The sequence below is a fragment of the Salarias fasciatus genome, chromosome 19 (genome assembly GCF_902148845.1).
Source record: "Salarias fasciatus chromosome 19, fSalaFa1.1, whole genome shotgun sequence".
Taxonomy (NCBI): domain Eukaryota; kingdom Metazoa; phylum Chordata; class Actinopteri; order Blenniiformes; family Blenniidae; genus Salarias; species Salarias fasciatus.
This window is the reverse complement of record NC_043763.1, coordinates 20351904-20372766: the sequence shown is the minus strand read 5'-3', so window position 1 is coordinate 20372766 and position 20863 is coordinate 20351904. Positions and strand designations below refer to the sequence as shown.

The 20863-nt window shown below is 42.3% G+C and overlaps 1 long non-coding RNA gene across 1 annotated transcript in view; it reads right to left on the bottom strand.

Moving 5' to 3' along the window:
- LOC115406966 (uncharacterized) overlaps window positions 1-17866 on the bottom strand; it is a 153982-nt gene extending 136116 nt beyond the window's left edge. Inside the window, exon 1 of the long non-coding RNA XR_003933584.1 lies at window positions 17837-17866. This is a non-coding gene — a long non-coding RNA (uncharacterized LOC115406966). The remainder of the gene's footprint in view (window positions 1-17836) is intronic.
- Between the last annotated feature and the right edge of the window lie 2997 nt (window positions 17867-20863).

The window sequence follows — 20863 nt, the reverse complement described above, 5'->3', positions numbered from 1 at the left end:
TTTGGACTGTGGGAGGAAGCCGGAGTACCCGGACGGAACCCATGCACACACTACATGCAAATTCCACATAGAAAGGCCCCGAGCACCGGCCAGCACTTGACACCGTGGGGCCTCATTGTTGATGTTTATAGCTTTTTGTTGGCAGTTTCAATACAAAAACAACCAGTAGTGCCAAATTTTGGCCCTTCATTAATCTACACCCTTTTCAGTGTTTTCTGTTGTAAATGTGAATCTTCTCTAAAACAAAAATGTAAAAATGATGAATTTTCACTTGAAGCAATGTCATGTAATCAGAAGGTAAGGATGAAGGCAGGTTACATTATTATGCGCCATACTGTTATCCTCTTTCTGATCCGAAGTGACACCTCAGCTGATATCATCAGTATCAACAACTTTATACATCCATCCACTTAACGAGTGACTTTTTCCAATCAGAGCGCCTAAGCTGATCTCAGCTTTTTAAGGACATGCCGCCTGTCTATCCCAGGGCAAGCAAGGAGAGACAGACAACCACACCCATTCACACCTCCAGGCAGTTTAACCACACATGCATCTGTTTGGACTGTGGGCGAAAACCAGAGTACTTGGAGAACACCTACATGCACGGAAAGAACATCCAAACGTCACAGAGAGAGGCCCGCCTCGGATTCAAACCCACGTCATTCTCACTGTGGACTTCATGCCACTGTGCCACCTGGCAAGTAAGGTAATTTCTTGAGTTAATAAATGATTGTTTTCACAATAAGTGGGCAGCACAAAGGTCATTTTGAGCAAGTCTGGACCAGGCTGCAATTAAAGTGACATCAAATGACTATATAACTCCTGTAAATCACCAGGAGGAATGAGCCTGGTCACAGTTTGGCTCTCAGATAGTGAGGACGAAAATTTACTGTATGATAAAAGTGACACGCTGTGTCACGTTGAGTGATTGAACAGTTTTTACACCAACCCATTACTGATCAAATAAGTAAAACCATCTCTTGATATTGTCAATACAGATTAAATCCTAATACTCTGTGCATGTTAGCAGTATGTTCAAGTGAAAATGGTAAAGGATTCTGTACAGTGTGTGTGTGTGTGTGTGTGTGTGTGTGTGTGTTCTTGTATTTCTATCCTTGTCGGGGCCAAATGTCCCCACAAGGATAGCAAAACGTGGAACGACGTGCCTTGTGGGGACCTTTTTCCGGTCCTAAGTAGGAGAAACAGTGTTTTCTTGACCATGTTGTTGTTACTGAAAAAAGTAAAAGTGCAAAAACATTTCTTTAGGGTTAGGCTTTGTTGTGGTGTGGGTTAGGGTTAGGGTAAGGGTCAGGGTTAGGGGCTAGACATGAATGGGAGTCAATGGACGGTCCCCACAAGGATAGAAATACAAGACTGAGCGTCTGTGTGTGTGTGTGTGTGTGTGTGTGTGTGTGTGTGTGTGTGTTTGTGTGGATGTCGACAACAAATATGATAAACAAGGTTGAACTGCTGCTTAACAAATGTCCTCTGACACAAAAATTACATGTTTTTATTTTTATTTTATTTATTGCATCTCTTCTTGAAGCAGTTATATGACCGAGAGCATTTACCCAAAAACAGACACACATGGGATAGAAAGTCCTAATATTCTAACATCACTAGTTTCTTATCTTTACCAATCCTTTAGTGTGTTTTAATTGTGTATAAAATGAAAACTGACACTAAAGTAAATCCGTAATGTCGACTGTTAAAACTACTAATTTCAGTTCAATAACAGCCTCAACTGTCTGAGTCAGTCCCATTATGATTTATTACACAGAAACATCTGACGAAATGACATTCATGTCCAAAATGAGCTAATTTAAAATGTTTTAATTTATCTGAAAAAAATCTATACATATAGAATCGAGCAATTCACATTTCCCACAATGCAATTCAAACAGTGAGCAATACGGCCATGCATATAATTATCATTCATATTTTCATTCAATATGGTCAAATTACAAATGTTTTAAGAGTTTTTGTTTTAATCTTCAAAACAGGAAGTCAAAGATATGTAAAACCGTTGTTTTTATATGTTATGATAGGACAAGTCATATTTTCAAGTGATATTCCTATTTATTGAGATGAATGTCATTCGTCTATGGGAGCAAGTTATCAGTCTTCGGTTGTTGGCCCTAATGAAGGCATCAGTAAATGTAATGATACACACTACAGACTGCTTGTCCTGACATCCCAACATCATGCATTTCATATGATATTTAATCAGGATGATTTCACATTAGTACTTCTGCTTAACTATAGGGGGCAGTGCTGAGCACACATGGTTTTTTTTCATTCAATTTATGCACTTCATGATTGTGTGACATAACATGGATTGACTCGTCTGAAATATGCATGGACCACAAAAAAGAAAGAAAAGAAAAGCCCTTTTCATCTCATCGCAAGTGATTTTTACTTAGAAACCTACATTTTGCTTTCTGGTAGTGATAATTAAAAAAAAAAAAAATCAATTCTCTTGTTTTAAAAACTCAAAATCCACAACTACACCAAAACACAAAACACTGAAAAAAGATTCACACACATGAGTACACTGGCAGCAACACAGTTTACACCAAATCTGCATGTTTGTTTACCTTCCTCCTTTGTTTTCACCATACAGGACAGAATTTATTTGCTTGGACACTTTGTAATCAGAAATAAATCAAATGAAATTGAAGGATACAGTCCGCTTTGCTGACAGGAAGTCGGACCTGTTCCCGGTGCATGTTGGACTCTGGCAGGGCTGCCCTTTGTCACCGTTTCTGTTCCTAATTTTTATGGACAGAATTTCTAGGTGCAGCCAGGGGCTGGAGGGGGTCCGGTTCGGGAACCACAGGATTTCATCTTTGCTTTTTGCAGATGATGTTGTCCTGTTGGCTTCATCGAACCCGGACCTGCAGCATGCACTGGGGCAGTTCGCAGCCGAGTGTGAAGCGACAGGAATGAGGATCAGCACCTCCAAATCCGAGGCCATGGTCCTCAACCGGAAAAAGGTGGTTTGCCCTCTCCAGGTCGATGGAGAGACTCTGGCCCAAGCGGAGGAGTTTAAGTATCTTGGGGTCTTGTTCACGAGTGAGGGACGGATGGAGCATGAGATTGACAGGCGGATCGGTGCAGCATCTGCAGTGATGCAGTCGTATCGGTCCGTTGTGGTGAAGAGGGAGATGAGCCGAAAGACGAAGCTCTCGATTTACCGGTCAATCTACGTTCCCACCCTCACCTATGGTCATGAGCTTTGGGTCATGACTGAAAGGACAAGATCCCGGATACAAGTGGCCGAAATGAGTTTCCTCCGTAGGGTGGCTGGGCGCTCCCTTAGAGATAGGGTGAGGAGCTCAGTCACCAGGGAGGAGCTCGGAGTAGAGCCGCTACTGCTCCACATCGAGAGGGGCCAGCTGAGGTGGCTCGGGCACCACTTTAGGATGCCTCCTGGATGCCTCCCTGGGGAGGTGTTCCAGGCATGTCCCACTGGGAGGAGACCCCGGGGAAGACCCAGGACACGCTGGAGAGACTGTGTCTCTCGGCTGGCCTGGGAACGCCTTGGGATCCTCCAGGAAGAGCTGGAGGAAGTGTCTGGGGACAGGGAAGTCTGGGCATCCCTGCTGAGACTGCTGCCCCCGCGGCCCGGTCCCGGATAAGTGGTGGAAGATGGATGGATGGATGATACAGTATATTGCAGTTCTTTTCACAGCTACTAAACCTCTTAAGATCCTCTAAAAAGTCCTTAATTATGACAATATCAACTTCAGGAATTTCATATAAACGCATTTCTGTGATCACAGTGAAACACTAATATCACCTGATAGAAGCTACTGTTTTTTTTCTTTTTGAAATTCATAAAATCATACAGTGAGATCTATGATAGCTTATTAAGAGACAGTCATTTAGCTCAGCAGTATTTTACAAGGGAAATTAGAACTGGATCTAAGATGAGTGGACTTCATTATATAACTCCTGAAGGAATTCACTGTCTGGGAACTGGTTCCCTTTTGAGAAACTCCCACTTCCCAGTTTATCGTGTTCACGAGAGACAAACCAGTTGTTCAATACTTAATATCTAATCAAACGGGGGATGAAATAACACTCTGGAAGTACAATTTATTCTCACGCACATGTGATGTACAAGTGACTCTGTTTTCTTCTATTACTTTCTTATTTAACAATTGTTGCTGTAAAGCTACAAAACTTCAAGTCTGTCTCACTAAAGTTGTGAGAGGGATTTCTGCCTCTGACGCTGCTGACCTCAGCCAAAAACAGGAGGAAAGTAACTTATTTATGCGATCACAATGTACGCTACAAAACATCTCACTCTCCTGGTGGGAAACTCCCATTTGACTGTGTTCAAATATGTTTTTTCCCATCGAGAAGTGGGATTTCTCCAATTTTCCATTTGGAAATAAACAATCATCCACCGAGCCAACAGAGCAGACAACAAAAACAACGCATGTGATGATAAATCCTTGCTCTTGTTGACGAACACCTATAGTTTCAGCTTCGATGTCTTGTTCGTCCTCCACTTTTCTGAACTACACAAGAGCAACATTTTCACTTTGGACCCAAAGATTCTCAACTTCGTCTGGTTTGTTGGGTGTCTGGATATCTTCATCAGCTCCTCTCAATGCTCCATGAACTCAATCACCTCCTCTACCTTCCTCCCCTGCACCCAACACACCATCGTCATGTTTGGTTCTGATACACATCGGCTTTGTTTTTGCGGCATTGACCTTCACCCCGACCTTTTAACCCCGATCCTGCAAAGCCTGTGTCTGAGTATGGAGAGCAGATATTAGTCAATTATAAAGAGCATTATGTCAATAATGATGAGTTTCAAAACTCCAACTTTGTATAGATTGAACTCCATTCCAGCTGCCGTCGTAACACTATGAGGAGCAAAGATCAATCAGAGACATACATGTATTGATCAGCAGTCAAGCAAAGGCACAAGCTCAGACAGAGATATCAGGGTTTACCAGTGGTTAAGTGCAGTGTGTGTGTGTGTGTGTGTGTGTGTGTGTGTGTGTGTGTGTGTCATTTGCATTGAGAGGCGTGAGTGAGTGAAAGGCAGTGTCATATTGATTTACCCTTTCAAAACAGTGCTGTGAAAGGGCCTCGGTGTGTTTTTCTTTTCTTTTCTTTTTTTTTTTTCAGGAGTCATGTGTGAGTTGAGGATTTGGCATGCAAGACGCTGACATATTGCATCATGATCAGTCATGTGATACAGGCGCTGCACTTTTTTTTTCCCTCTGCTGTTTGGTTTTCTGCTCCAGTGAGTTGAAGTATAAATGTCACTTTCAGGCCCCTTACATACACGGATCCTTCTCTCTTTTTTTCTTTCCTTTCTGTTTGGACACCTATGTTTGTTCTAGCGAATGTGCAATGTTGAGATGAACGTCAGGCCAACCTCAATACGCCTTTTTAATTGCTGGTTTGCGTTTAGATAATTGGTTCATGTTTGCACTAGAAATACACATTCACATTTAGATTGATTGACACTAATGAAACTAAGGTGACTGCAGCTGTTTCTTTTACACTTGACTGACAGTTTGAGTGTCGAAGCCTAATAACTGAGAGCCGTTTGGCTTTCTTCTCATGCAGCATATTTGCTGCGTCAAGGAACACCTCTGACATGTTACTTTGTTTTTCACAGTCAGATATAGCCTGCACTGGCATGTCAGCACAGTCCAACAAATTATACACAAGTGTGATCATCATGCAAATATTTGAGCTTTAATGCATGCAAATATATCAGCTTTAAAACAGTAATGTTGTGTGTTTGTGAGAAGTTCCTCCTTTCACGTCTGCAGGCTTGTCCAGCTGTCGCGCCGTCTCTCGAAGGATCTGAGAAGTAAAGATCAACCCCAGAATCACGAAGAAGACAAATCCTTTCTGATGAGGCAAGATTGTGTTAAGCAGTTACAATATTAGTCAAGTTCTGTGGAGCAGAAAGTTGCTCCACTGGTCAGCTGAGTTCAATATGAGCGATACATAAAGATGCACCATTGTTCAGCCCAGTGACACATAATGGAATAAAGACGTGGCAGAATATGCTGCACGACTGCGTGATAGGGTTACTCCATTGATAAATCAAATCTGACACGTCTGAGAGATAAAATCATTCAACTGGTCGACCTGGTTCTACAAAACAAGGTCATAAAGTTACACCATCGGTCAAAAACAGAAGGTACACCTGAATTTCAGATGAATTTCATGAGTCAAGGCCGAGCAGTACTGGAAGTAAGAGGTACTGCATTTACGTAAATCCTTAGCCTTTATGTGAATTTAACCATTGCCATACTGGAGGAAAGTGCTGCAAACATTTAAGTAAAAAATACTGATCTTTCAGTCACAATCTGATTTGCATATCATGAAGTATTCTCAGCATGACCTTTGGTGCGCTGCAGTGCTCGGTGATAAATTTCAAAGAAAGATGTTTCTTTACGAATCCAACCTCCATATTTGCTTTTTCAACATGATCTCCGTAAGTTTCACTGCATGGTGGAGACAGCACCAAGTGATCGTACAGAGATAGAATGAAGGAAGCAGTGCCTTATCTATCTGGAGCTCCAGGGCTTCCAAGGCCTGTGTCCAAACTGCCTCCCCACTTCAGACCTTTGGTGACCAAACGAAACATGTGTCAGTGCATCCGCAGTCGATACGCTTTCATCTGATGTAGCTCTTCCGGCTGTCTTATCTGGATTGTCAGAGTGTGCGGAAGTCCCCCTCGTGTCCCAAAAGACTTTACACGCAGACCACCATGATGGCTTCCACCACTTCTGTATTGTACCGTGAGGTATCGCTGAGGATCTACCGATGGTTGGTCCACATACAAGACAGCCAAACAGAACCGGCAGATGAGATTGATTGGAAAATATGTGAATCTCAGTGAAATTAAATTAAAATAACTAATTAATGACACTATTTCATCATATTTTCAATCACGAGGTTTAGGAGGCTTAGAAGATGTTGATCCTAGAAAAACAGATGCTAACTGACTTGTCTCATGCTGAAGTCTATCACTGTTAATCTGCGATTGGAGTCACTGACAGGCGCTGAAACCAGCAGCTCGGTCAGCTGGTTTCAGGAAAGCATGCCTTTACATAACTTTACATAAGCATCGCAGATGTTTGCACTAGATTACAAACCAGAGTTACAAATGCATGTCAAATTTTAACCAGAGAAATGGATGAGAACTGGACAGCGTTTCGCTCTGTTGTAAGAAAACAAATGATCAGATAAAGACGTAACTGGAGCGAGTCATTTAGCAACACAGGCTGAAACCATGTGGAGACAGCTGCCAGTTCTCACTCACACTCTTCAGCTTTGGGCTCTACTTTGTGTTTGTTCTATCCTAACTCTGCTTGTTTCCTGGAAACTTCTACAAGCCATGAAATAACAAAAGAATCTCAGTAAACTAAACTCTTTTTTTAATTGAGGTTGTTTTTGTGCATGTTATGCAAATCAAGGTCAGTGAGAAAGATTTATTAGTCATGATAAATAAGCAGGCGTGCATGATTCAGCTGTTTCATTTTCTCCATCGCTTTCACTTCCCCACCACATTTTTACTTTGTATGCCAAAGGTCAAAAGTCATCATGATCCCAGTTTGAAAATTCTAAGATGTATCCTTTTATATGTCTGGTCAATATTTTGATCATGTGGGATGAAATGTGGTAAATGTAAAATATTCAAAGGGCAACATATTAAGTTTTAGAAAAACAAAAGAAACAAGTCAACAAATTCCTGGAGAAGAATGCTAAATGCTAAATAGAAACACTTGGTGGCCCATCTTTCAGTTATCGTGTAGCTTCAAATCAGAATGCATTTCTCAAGGATTTTTTTTTTCCAGGTGGTTCAACAGTTCAACATGTTCTGCACGAAATACAACAAGGAAAGGAAAATAATCCAAACCACTAAACTGACCCTCCTGCATCTCAAGCCAGTCACTTTACAATTCTAAAATACAAAATAACCATGTGTCAAGAAAGAAATAAGGGGGAAAAAAAAAAATCACTTTCAGACCCACAAGAAAAAGTGATGCAATGCTGCGGCCAACATGTTCTAACTTTTTCCAAAATATGTGCTGTCATCAACCACGAAAGAGACATTTTTCCTTCAGATGCAGTATAGCTGCCCAGTTTCCACATGTAATAAATTGTCTGTGTCCCAGTTTCTGTAAAGTGTTTTTTTCCTTTATTGCATTTTGTATTTAAATCACTACATTTTTTTAAGAAATATAGTTTTATTAGAATAACAATGTTCAGAAAGTTAGGAAATAATTTAAAAAAAAAAAACATCATGCTTCCTCTCACTCACTGAAAAGTCTACTTGGAGGATGCTCTTCCTGTTTGTTAATGCCAACTCTGAGTCAAAGTTTATTTTTAGATGGAGGATCCGTACAGTGATTTTACCATGTGAAATGACTGAAGAACAGCTTCCTAGTTCTATTGTTTCAACTTTTTCCCCTTTGCGTCTTGCTGGGAAGGAAACCTGCACAATCAGGCTCCTAATTTACTGGAAGCGCTTGTGCGTTTCTTTATCTTGTGTTTCCGAATCTGAAAATCGGAGGACAGGCAGACTCAAAATTCAGTTCACAAAATTATTCTTTTTCATGGTCATAACAAGGTCAGTGGAAGCAAAATGCTATTTTTATAAGATCAGAAACCAGACCGTGACTCAAACAGTAATTAGAAAGTTGTTTATAGGAAAACAAACAAAATCAGTGCAGTCATCAAGAGAATAACATGTACACCAGTCCTCCATCATATCCATCTATTCATCTATTTATGGCTGCAGGTTGGAGAAGATCCTGGCTACTGAGGGAAACGGAAAATGGAAAACATGAGCATGGAAACTCTCATTTCCAAGTGCAGCAGAAAGCCATCAACTCAGGACAGACTCATGATTCATAGAGGAACTCATGTGATCCTTTTTATTGTTCTAGCGGGAGCCCATATCTACACCAGGGGTGTCAAACGTAAGGCCCGTGGGCCAAAACTGGCCCGCAAGAAGCTCCAATCTGGCTGCCAAACTACCAAGCAAGATAACAAATAACTGAATTGAGTTTGTTAACTGTGGCCAGTCCCCTGGGCCGGCTATGGGTTGGGGAGCTGCTGGCTCCGGGGGGTTCATGTCTGTCTGCAGCTGTGGGGGATGGGGACATGACGGATGGATGACGCGGGAATGTGAGTTTGTTTGGGTTAAGGTTGACTGGCTGGGTGGGTTTTGGGGGGTTGTGATACCCTGGATCTTGGGGTACGCGGCTGGAACACTGGGGGGGGGGGGGGTCGCTGGCCTGGGGCGGGTAGCCACCCGTGTGAGCCGGTTCTCCTGGGTAAGGTCATGGTCCCCTGCCTGAGTGGGTGGGGTCGGCTCTTGGGCTCTTGGCCTCTCGGCTCTGCCTGCCCTGGGCGTCAGGTGCCTGGGGGGGCCGGCGCCTGCCGGTCTTGGCTCCCTGTGGCAGCCGGGGCCTTCCCCTGCCCCCTTCTGGACCGGTGTGTGGACGTCTGCCTGGGGGAGTGGCTCAGATCTGGGTCCTGAGGGCCTTTCTGGCCTGCTTCTGGTCTTCTCGGGTCAGAGGTCATATAGGCATGATCACTCTCACATTTGCAAGAACACGCTGATCTTTAATCACTCTTCATTTTCTGCATTTGGACTCGATTACCTTGTTTTCTTGTAGTGGGCTGGACTGATGGCTTTCTGTGTTAGGTCTCTCCTGATGCTCTGGTGTAAATTCATACCTTGATCCTCAGTTTGCACGTCCCCCGGTTCATGACCAGCTATAATCTCCAACAAAAGTCCGTCGGATGCCCTCTGTCATATCTTTATGCAGCTGCAGTAGCCGGTTGTCTGGAGAGTCGATATTAATCAAAAGACCATCAAATCTTTGCACTTTCTTCCTTCTCTCCGCTCCTTTTTTTGTTGTTGTTTGCTTGTCTGTTCACTTGTTTGTTTCTTTCACTTTCCGTCTCGTCACCTGTCTTTCTGTCTCCCTGTCAGGTCCAGCAATATCATTTATCAGTGCACAAAATAAATAAATAAAACACATTAAGAAAGCATGTTAACAAGAGGAGCTTGATACTTATAAGCTCCTCTTGGAAGAGCAACTCTGTCGGGCACATAACAGCAGCCAGACCTCCATTCTGCCATTCTGCTGCTTCCATGCTGGACAGGACAGGTTAGAAGAAAGAAAAAAAGAAAAAAAGAATTTGTTAAAAGTGACACTCAAACTGAGATATCATTGATGTTGTAATGACAGCTCGTTGCGTCGCTGTGAAAAAGCAAAGTTGATCGATGTTAGAGTCGAAGCCATGGTGTCAGAGTGAGTTTGTCACAACATCCAGAATGCAGCAGCTTTAGGAGAAGTGTTTTGGTCATTTTACACAGTTTTGCACCAGAAGATTTAATTAGACTGAATGTTATGTTGAGATATTAGTCAGTTTTGGAAGCAGTTGTTTAGTTTTGTGAAAAAAATAAGCATTTTTCATCACGTAACAAAGAAAAATATGTACATTTAAAAGTGTTATGGCTACTATTATGGTTACTATATTACCAGTTCTGTCACTCAGGATGAAATTGGGCTCCATGCAGCCCCTCAACCAAGACGAGTTTGGCACCCCTACTCTCTATTCTAGTGTTACAAAGAGCCACTGACCACACACACGTCCAGTAAAGAGATTTAGTTCAGTTTGTCAAATGCTTCGTCTTGAAATCCCAAGGTTCGAGGGCTCGATCGGGTCTTTTGCATACCGTCCGTGTCCACGTGGAAGTCACTGAAACCAACATCACGCCCTGGCGTGTCTGAGAAAATGACATGTCAGTGGTTGGAATCCATGAATAAAGAAGTGTACCATTGGGTGACATCTGTGAAACGCACCATCTCAGTAAAAACCCGTTTTAAAACACTGCAAACTCCAAACCCAAACTGCAGTTATTTTTCATTGCCTCAGCATTAAAAATTCTTCCATTTTTAAACTTTCTCCACACTATTATAGAACAAAGAGTTACTGTCACCCTAAAAAACTATAGGGAGTACTTAAATAAATTTAAAGGGAAAAAGTGTTGAGTAAAGTTAGAGCCTCAAGGCAAGGTGCTGAGGTTTCACTGATTTATTGCTCTGCTGAACACAAAACCAGTTTGTTGACCCTGAAAATAAATGCAGAGGTACCTACTGATGCTAATTTAGTTTTCGATGATCTGGAATTAAGGAAGGAACTCATGGCAAGAAATTTCACTTCATGCTGATTGTCCAGGTTTGAGCTGCAACATTTATTGAGTATTTTCGGTGTCATCCTGTCCCGAGGCTTTTTACTCCAGCCAACCACAGCCTGGAAAATAGCAGCATCCACCACAAGCTCATAAAAGGTCTGCAGTGTAGAGCCACATATGCACGCTTCGTGTGACGCGCCACAAGAAAAAAAAAAAAAAAAAAAGAAACCGTAAAGTGTCTCTGCGAACACATTCCACTAAATCAGCTTCACTACTCCCCGCCATTGATTGTAAATGTCTGAAAAACAGCTGGAAGCGAAAAAAGCTTTCTATTTAAAAAACAAAACAAAAAAAAAAAAAAACAGAAGTTGACTTGTATTTTGATGATGCAGCTGCTGTTGACTGAATAAACTAGTGATTGTTTGTTTGTTTGTTTTTAAAGGTTTTGTGCATCTATTATAGCAGAAAAGTGTTTAAAATTGTGGGCAATTCATTCTGGAAATTCAGGACACACAGAGATACAAAGCAGCTGCTTTTTCCCAACATGGCTGGAATATCATATTTAGCCACAGGACTTCCCTCACGAATGAAATTAGGATAAAAATATCATCAAAAAGTACACTTTACCACTCTCTTTGACAATTACTAAATGTTTATGTGATGCACTCACAATGTGTGGTCGCAGCTGTGGATGTTTGAATATTAATATTGAAAAACAACACTTTCAGTTTAACATTTTCGGTTGAAATTCTCAGTTTATTAGTAAGGGAGAGAGCGGAACTGATGTGCCCAGGTTTTGTTCACCCAGGTTCCTTTTAGGTGTGGGTTTTCAGCCATTCTTTAGAGGAACTTTGGGAAGAACTACTGTTGAATCACAATCTCTTTGCTAATGGGGTCACACTCGTAACATTTATGATCATTAAGAACAGCAGGCCAGTACAAATATCTAAAATGTAATATATGGTCTCCGTTATCGTGAGTTACAACATAAATGTTAAACTGAATGTTTGAATTATCTGTGTTATCGGCTGGAAATGACTCCAGGAGCTGTTGATGCAGCTCCACCTGTCACGTCAGCTGATTGGGAACTCGGGGAAATCCTGAGTCTGCTTCCTTGTATGCAAATCAGCAACGTCCTGGACTGTAAAGTCACGAATCAGCAAGAAAAATGAAAAATGTGTATGTTATGTCTTGATGGATCTCATAGTAAATGTAATGAGGTTCTTCTGTTGCTGAGAAAAACAGGCTGAACTCACTCAGCGTGTCCAGCCTGTAGAGGAGGGGTGCTACGATATATCAGCTGTTCAAATGAGTGAAACTGAACCAGTTCCTGTTTATTCAGTCAGAGGTTAACAGAGGCATCAGATCCCTTTACAAAGTGAGGTTTTACTGTAGCATTTGCCTAGCAAATCACATCACAAATCAACAAATTCATAGATTTTCCACCTGTGGTTCCTGCTGAGTTCTGGATTCTGTATCGCAGCATGGAAGCGGCGTATATGGAAGGCTGTGGATGTGCTGCTGCTTCAACGCGTGTGGCTTCCTGTGAAAGCGACAAATCTTGTCAAGAAGAATTAGATGCAATAGAAAGCATTCCCTTGGAAAAAAAAAAAAAAAAAAACACACCTCTGGCTGGGAAACGTTTGTAAAAGCATGCAGAGCTGCTGACTGAACGCCGCAGCTTGTTTATGTTGCCGCGCTCTCCCCGCGCACCGACTCGCCGGCATCACAGAGACGGTGTAAGCCGGAGAGGAAATGCAGTGGGGTGAGCTAAAGCATGTCATTGGCTGGGGTTACAATCTCCCCACTTCAGTGGCACATAGGCGACTTTACCGGATCAACTGTTCCCCAAACTCAGATTAACGTTGCCGGAGCAGGGGAGGCGCTGAGGTCCCGGAACGAGCCGGCTCGTATCAGGGTCCGAAGTTTACTCTGATTATCAGGAGCTATATCTCTGTGCATATCATTTAATAGATATTACTCAAAGAATTACTGAATAATAAAACTGCTAACCCCCCTGACATGTGTTTTTGCTTGACCTCTCAGTCTGAAAACCTCATTGTTTAATAATGATAAAAATACATTTTCCATGCATTTCATAGTTGATGAATGGCTGACACAAAGCCTTCATTCAACAGTGACCATAACCATAAGTTATAAACACAAGTAAGTGTATTATTACGGGCTCATATGACAACAGTCACAAGTTTTACAAGCTGAGGAACAGTCGGTGTAATTCAGTGTATAGACATTCTTACGAATCTTTGCCCTTTACACTGACAGACAGGAACATGTGAGCGAGGGGAACACACCCTTTATCAGACTGCAGTATCTTACAGGAATTCTCACACAGGTCCTCATCTTCTGATGTGCCGACAGGTTGAAGACGCACACAAAAAGGAGATTTCATTACATAAGTGCGCACATGACCTGACGGAGTTATGTGACTTGAGCGAGGGCGACAACAGAGAAAGCATCAGCAGTGGAGCTGAAGTCTTCAGGACACAATGCTGTGTTTTCTGTAAGCTATTAGCCGCTTTTACGCGTACCAGCAAACCCCATTAAACCCGTTTGCAAGTGAGAAAACAGTAAACTTGCTCTAGTAAAACTTTTTAATCAATCATACGGGCTTTTTGATTGTTCCTGGTAACCCGGGCGGGGAGGGGACTTCAGTTTTTTCTCGGGTTTACGACGCAGTTTGACACAGTTACATAAGAAATGCTGCACGTTCAAATCACGCTATCTGTTTTGTAATGGAAATTATTCTTTTCACCGCAGTCCACAGTGGGTTTTTCGTAACAGTGTCCGATCGAGAATTGTTTGTCTTTTTGCTTTATTAACGGAATCTGAATTGGCATATTTGTCACCGATCATTCTGCCAAAACGTACGACAGATTCTTGACAGGGCCACTCTCACTTGCGTGCAGTCATGATTGTTGAGTAACAGCTGAGAAGTGCTCAGTCAACACTAACTACCAGCAACATGTCATTTCTGCAGCAGCGCAGACCGTCATTAGCCAGAGCTCAAGCTCCGCTCTGTCACTGATTCTCATATTCATGCTGCGCACCGACTTTATCCTGCAACCGATCTGGAAAAAGTAACAACAGAATGTTAGTTGTTGAGTAGTGTACCATGACTTTCACATCCATTTTTTTAATTTTTTTTTTAAATCATTTTCTGACTGCTGAAGCAGGACGCTAAGAGGAATTTACCTCCAGTTCGACTCGTCTCTGAAGCTCTTCAAAGCACTTTTACTTGATCGCTAAAGTTTTTTTCTTTTTGTCAAAAGATTTTCTTCAAACCACTTCACATTTCTCCAATTTAATTAAAAAAAAAGATACATTTCTTCGGTGTTAGGGCTTCACATTTGCTCATAACCATCCTCACTGTTACATGACAAATATTTCTCCTTCACTTCAATGTTAAACCACTTGAAATCATATATTGGATCTGTGTGCGCACACACACTCGGACGTCCAGTCTTTAGCTGATATGCAGTGTACTCAGTGTTCTTCAGAGAGTCCGACATAAATGTGCAAACATGCCACTGGGTTCGCTCAAGCGAAGGCAAATTCTGGCAGACTGAACACACAAACGGAGACCCCAAAAAAAAAAAAAAAAAAAATTCATTTTTTGTGTTCACGCTTGCAAGGCTGTAAAGTAAGTGACACCGAGTCTTTGTAGTTGTAGAGGTTATCGGTGAGTGTGTAAACAGACCACTGTTTCAGCTCAGCTAACCCAGAAATATGTTGAAATTTATGGTCGTTGCCCCGCAGGTCACGTCAAGGTCAACCTTTATGTTCTGTAATCTATAACTTCCAGTTTATTGTGCTTATAACAAACACATAGTTGTTCTGTGATGAGCAGATAGAGGTGATACGAAGACAGCGATCGCAATCTTCACTTTACTGATACAACATATAAAATACATTTTTATTGCACTGTAGTACAGGAACAGGTGAGGAATCTCAGAAACAGTCAGAAAGTCTCTGCAGCCCGTTGTTGTCTGACTGTATTATGCAAGACCGCAGATCTTAAGTCACCTGACGGGTACTGAAATCCTGCCGGAGAAAAATGTGAATCTCCAGAAGAGGCTCAGATCTCAGTCCAGCAGGGAAATTGAAGGTGCCCCTGATCAGTGTTCATTCATGCCTGATCCCAACAACCTGACAGCGCTTGTGCAGTTTTGCACAAAAGAATGCAGTCCAACTGCACTTTTTGTTCTTGGCAGTCGATTTGAAGTCGATTTAAACCACATTACATAATTCTGCACTTCATTGTTTCTGTTCAGCTCTCGATCTTCCAAATCAGATAAGTGAGAGTTTTTAAAATTACCTACAAGAAAGTCCTAAATCCTGAATTACATAACGAAAAGAAAACTTCTGATATTGTCAAACCTGTAGCTGCAGTATTTCGGGATCTTCAGTGTGTTTGGTCAAACTATGGATGGAACTTCTCTTTCTTCATACTGGCTGCAGCTGCAGCCCTTCACCCGGCTGCACATCAGAGGGACTTTGTCAAGTTATTAAATGCTGAATGCATTTCGAATGGATCCTTTCAGTGTGAAAAGTTACAAAAGCAGTGTGATGAATAAATGTCACCCTCTGTGGCTAATCCAGCATCAGAGTGGGATTTGGGTCATTCTCATTCTGCGTAAGAAACCGCATGTTCACACTGAATTCTATGCAGAAAATCTGAAGCATGTAGGTGTGTCAGGCAATGGAATTTTCTTGCAACTGTCTAAGTGTTACTCAGGAAAGACCTCCTGCCAAAACCATTACAGTGAAGCCAAATACTGGAGACACCCGGTACCGACAGCAGAACCTGCTCGAAGTTCTGGAAAGTCTCTCTTCTTGGGTTTCTTTGCATTGTGGTTCTCTCGTAAGTGCTGGACACTGACTTTGAACAAGAGTGAAAAGAGAACCACCAACACACACCCAACATATACCAGAGCCAACAGGTGAAGACAATCACACACTCAGGCACAGGTGAAACACATCAGGGCAGGAAGCAGCAACCAGACACCAGACGAGGAGCGGAAGTCAGGGAGCCTGAAACCAGAGACAGAGTCAGAATCTCAAAAAAAGGAAACGTTAACCACGACATTTTGGATCCAACAAGAGTAGTATGGCCCACAAATAACATGAACACACACACGTATGCATGCCGGGACATCATACTGGTTCTTAATAAAATCTGTGTTCACCATATTGATGCTACTGTTGTGCAAACTGATGCTTTCATGTCAGTGCACAGCAACAGTAGTGAGGGATGTTGTTTTTGAAAAACTGCTCACCGGCATCATTTCTAGGAAAAAAAGTACTAAAAGTGGATCATGCTGGAAATAACAATGCTTTTCCATGAAGATTTCCAGCATACCTTCTTTGTTTAGACAGGAATTGTGCCAATAACTAAAGTTTGGGTGACTTAATATATGACTGACTGTTGTATAAATATTTTGATCTTCAGCATTAGTAATTTCGGCCTGTGTCTCTACTCATGAATCATGTGCTTCCATAATCACACTGCTCTCAGTGAAGACAGGGAGTCATATTCACCATTCATTACACACTTATACAAGACGTTTCTTACTTTCTCCTGAAGTTCGTACAATGTACGGAACCGAGAGGGCACATAGGAAGTGTCCCGCTGGCACGACGCTTCAGTTATGACACAGGCTTTCTGACTGTAATGTGGTCTGATTCACCGTAACGACCGGCAAACAAGGGCACAAAGTCATTTTCTTGGTTTCTTTGGCGTCGTTTGGCACCGACAGCAGTGACCAGATCCACTGAAAACACAACTTTTTGAAAACGCTCCGACTCTGTCTCCTTGTAGACGGAGGAAAATGCATATTTATTGAAATGCATCCAAACCGTGAGCTCCTCCATCATTCTGAATCCTCACCAACCATCAAAATGCACTTTTAGGAATTTTGTGTATATCTTGGGACTGTGTTCCAGAACAACTGAAGCTACAGCTATCTTACTTTATTTTTCTTGTATTCTGTTGTCTTTCAGAACAATTTGAGGAATTCATTCTAGATGGTATCTTGTTTTGATATAAACAGTAACCCGTGGAGAACCTTTACAGCCCCTTATGTGTACTTACCACATGGAAGTGACAAGAAAAGATTACATTTCAGGTCTTTAAGAGAGATTTCACAAAAAAGGCACTTTTTCTTAAAATAGTTGGAAAAAAAATAGCAATGGCATCTTTATGCATGTGGGATCGTGATATTCCCTCCGTGTGTTTTCTGTCTTCATTTTCCTCGGTATGTGCTGTTATGAGTTGTTTTTCCAGTACGTGTTTCCGTGTATTCCATGCATAGTTCATGTTTTGGCTGTAGCCTGATGTCTGTTTCCACTCGGCGTGCCATGTTTCCACTGTTCATCGCCTCGTCACCTGTCTCTGGTTTCGCGTTTGGACGTGGTCCTGCGCGCTCGATGCCTCGTCGTCCCGCCGCCGCTCGGCGTGAACGAACCTCGCTGCGTTCTCGTGTCTCTGCTAATTTGTCTGTTCTTCATCTTCTTCCTTAATCCTTTGAACGACCTGCTGCTGTTGCTCGCTTTGTTGGTTTTGATCTGCCTTTAATATTGTTTTGGGACGTGAAGCCTCGGTTTGATCACGTCTGGACCTTTGGTAGTTTTTCCACTGATCTAGAACAGTCGGGACGAGTTCATTTCAGTTCAGTCACATTTCAAAACAGCAGGAGCTGACAAAAAAAAACTCAGGAAGAAAAACAACACAGCCTTGAGTTGTGAACAACACAACCTCTCACATCGGATCAAGAATAATAAAATCCAGTTTGAGCAAATTTAAAAACTAAAAGAGCTGCTTCATTGAGAATTTGTTTTTCCTGCTCAGTCTTAAGAAAGTTGCCTCCCAATTGAATCCAGGGCTCCAAATATTTGAGTGAGACGCTGAGCAACTGCTGAGGTTTTGGATGAATTTGCCACTGACCTTTGTTGACCTTCACTGCATATTTCTGAGGTGATTAATCATTGATGAGCAACTTTTGAGCCACATGGGTAACATGAAAACATCAGGAAGAAGATAAGTGTGAACTGGAAAGCCGAAGTAGGACTGCGGTTTGAAATATGGCTGCTGTAAATGACGAACGCTGCGGCGATAAGCTGGAGGTCGAGAGTGATAAAAGCAGTAAAAAGAGTCGTAAGGAAAAGTAACAGGTGTAATTTTTGAGGTCCAGTACAGTGCTGATAGCATTAAATCCCTCCTGAAATGGAGGCGGGGGTTCTAAGTAGGGTCAGTTCTGTTTTCTTTCCCTTTTTTTTTTTTTTTTTTTTTTGGGTCACATTTCCTCTTTCACATCTGACTCCAGTATTAGTCAACTGATATGTTTGCCTTATGCGTGGCTCCCTCTCTATCCCACCCATTGGATCTGAACTCGAGTGTCAAGAGCCAATGAGAGGACAACATGCTCATCCTACCTCTAAAATCCCGCCAGTTGTTGTTTTGTCTCACCTCCTGCTCACCCACATCTGGCTCCTCGTGACACGGTTTGCCCTCTCCGAGCACATCTGACTCAACTCCCAGCCTCCCTGTTTACACGCATTTTTTCGTGAGTCGAATCGACCGGCGTCCTTGTTTGCGTTTCTGCGCGTCCCGAAAGTCCACACAATTACTGTAATCACGGCGAGAGCGTGCGGCGGGGGCTGCGTGTGGACGAGCAGCGGCGCTACATGCAACCAGAGGCCCGGGATGAAACCCGAAACCGGCCGAGGGGCCAAACGGAGCAGATGGCTTTTTCAGACGCTCAATATTTCCCTCACTTGCGTCATTTCCCACCGTCCTGCCGCGGAGTTTACAGAGCGCTACACCAGCTCCGGCAGCTGGATCACGCAGCAGCGAGCGGCGAGCAGGAGAGGAGGGAAACACACAGCGGTGTTTGGGCTGCTGGAAGTCCTCACCTCTCTGTGAGAAAGAGAGTTGATGTTAAATTATTGCATTTAGTTAAAAGGTTGAAAGAAAAGTCAAAGTGGACACCGAATTCCTCAAATACATGCGAAATATTGGCAGTTGTAAATGTAACGGGGGCTTTCTGCGTGGAGTTTCCATGTTCTCCCCTTGTGTGTGTGTGTGTGTGGTCTCAGCCCTGGTTGGCTGGGTTTGGTCTCAGTGCCCTGCGACCCTGAACAGGATGAAGTGGTATAAATATAGTGGATGGAAAAAAATCAACAAATGGACACAAATATAATAATTAAAAAAAAGAAAAACCGATCATGTGGAAAAAATGTGAAACTGCTGGACGTCACCATATTAAATAACATCATTTTATCTAATTATGATAAAAAAAAGCCAAAGCTCGCTCTGTCTTCTGCTCTCCGTCCAGAAAGCAGGACCACCAAAAAGCCTTCCTGGATCCCAACCAGTCCAGCTCCTCCCCGGACGACAAACCGACTCCTCCTTCTGAGACACGAAAGAACGTCTCAACCAGTCTGAACAAGTTGCGCTGTTTGATTTCCATCATGTGTTGAGTTATTAACGTGACCGCGCTGACTGGTGATGAGTTTAGTTGTGCAGGTTATTGAGTCAGTCTGTAACTGGTGTTCGCTGTGGCTCATCCCAGCACAGGGCTCTGCAGGTTAATCTCGCTTCATGAACCTGTAACACGAGTCGTTTGGATTCATCCACACACTGGCTTTCAACAGAGTTGGACCTAAAGAAGAGAGCATTTCAGACTATCTTCTGTCCTCTTTGTCTGGCAGCCACATGTCAAGAAGACTCTGATCTGTCATTTCGTTGTAGTCTTTTTGTTGTCCGCCATGTTGGGTTTTGTAGTTCACTTGTTTTATTCCTCTCTCTTTCTCACACACACACACACATACACACTCATATACACCCCAACATCTATAGTTAGAATCTGTGTTGTTTTGATTTCTGCTGTGATTAACTATAATCTTTGGAATCACACTGGCTGTTATTAATGTTTCACAAACAAACAAACAAAAAAAAAACGAAATGTCAGCTTTGTCTGTGTGAAGATCTCTGAAATTCTTCAAGCTTTACTGTTAACTTTGGTGATTGTTAATAATTTAATTATTAATCCTAATTCCAAATTAATAGTTTATCTTATTTCATGAGACTGATATCAACGAACTGGCTATCATTTGCTGTAAAAAAGGTGGAGCACCGAACTTATCTGACACACATCAGCTCCCAGCTCCTTTAATAATTAATAACTATCAGTGATAATCATTTGTTAAGGATTATGGATAACCAAATGGGCCATAAAGTTAAAGGTCTTAATATAAGCAACGTTGACATTTAGTCAATAGAGACATTAGAGCTGAGAATTAAAAAAGAAAGTGAAATATAAGCTTGAGAAATAAGTCAAAATTCTGTAAAGAAATAAAAAAAATAAAGAATACATTTTAAGCACTTAAGCAGCAAAGCTTTAATAACATTTTCTTCCTTGTGTTTTCTTCAGTAGTGTGGCTCTATGCGCCAGTTTAGCGACATTCGGAACAGTGCAGCAGTGAACATGTCAACACAGGACATTTGAATCCCTCCCACACGGCGGACGACGAGGCCGCGCTCGGACCGTCTCTGTAACAACAGAGCGGCGCAGACAGATAATGACGCTGGAACAGGCTGACCTCCACAGGGGCTGACCTCACCCTGACTACTCATTA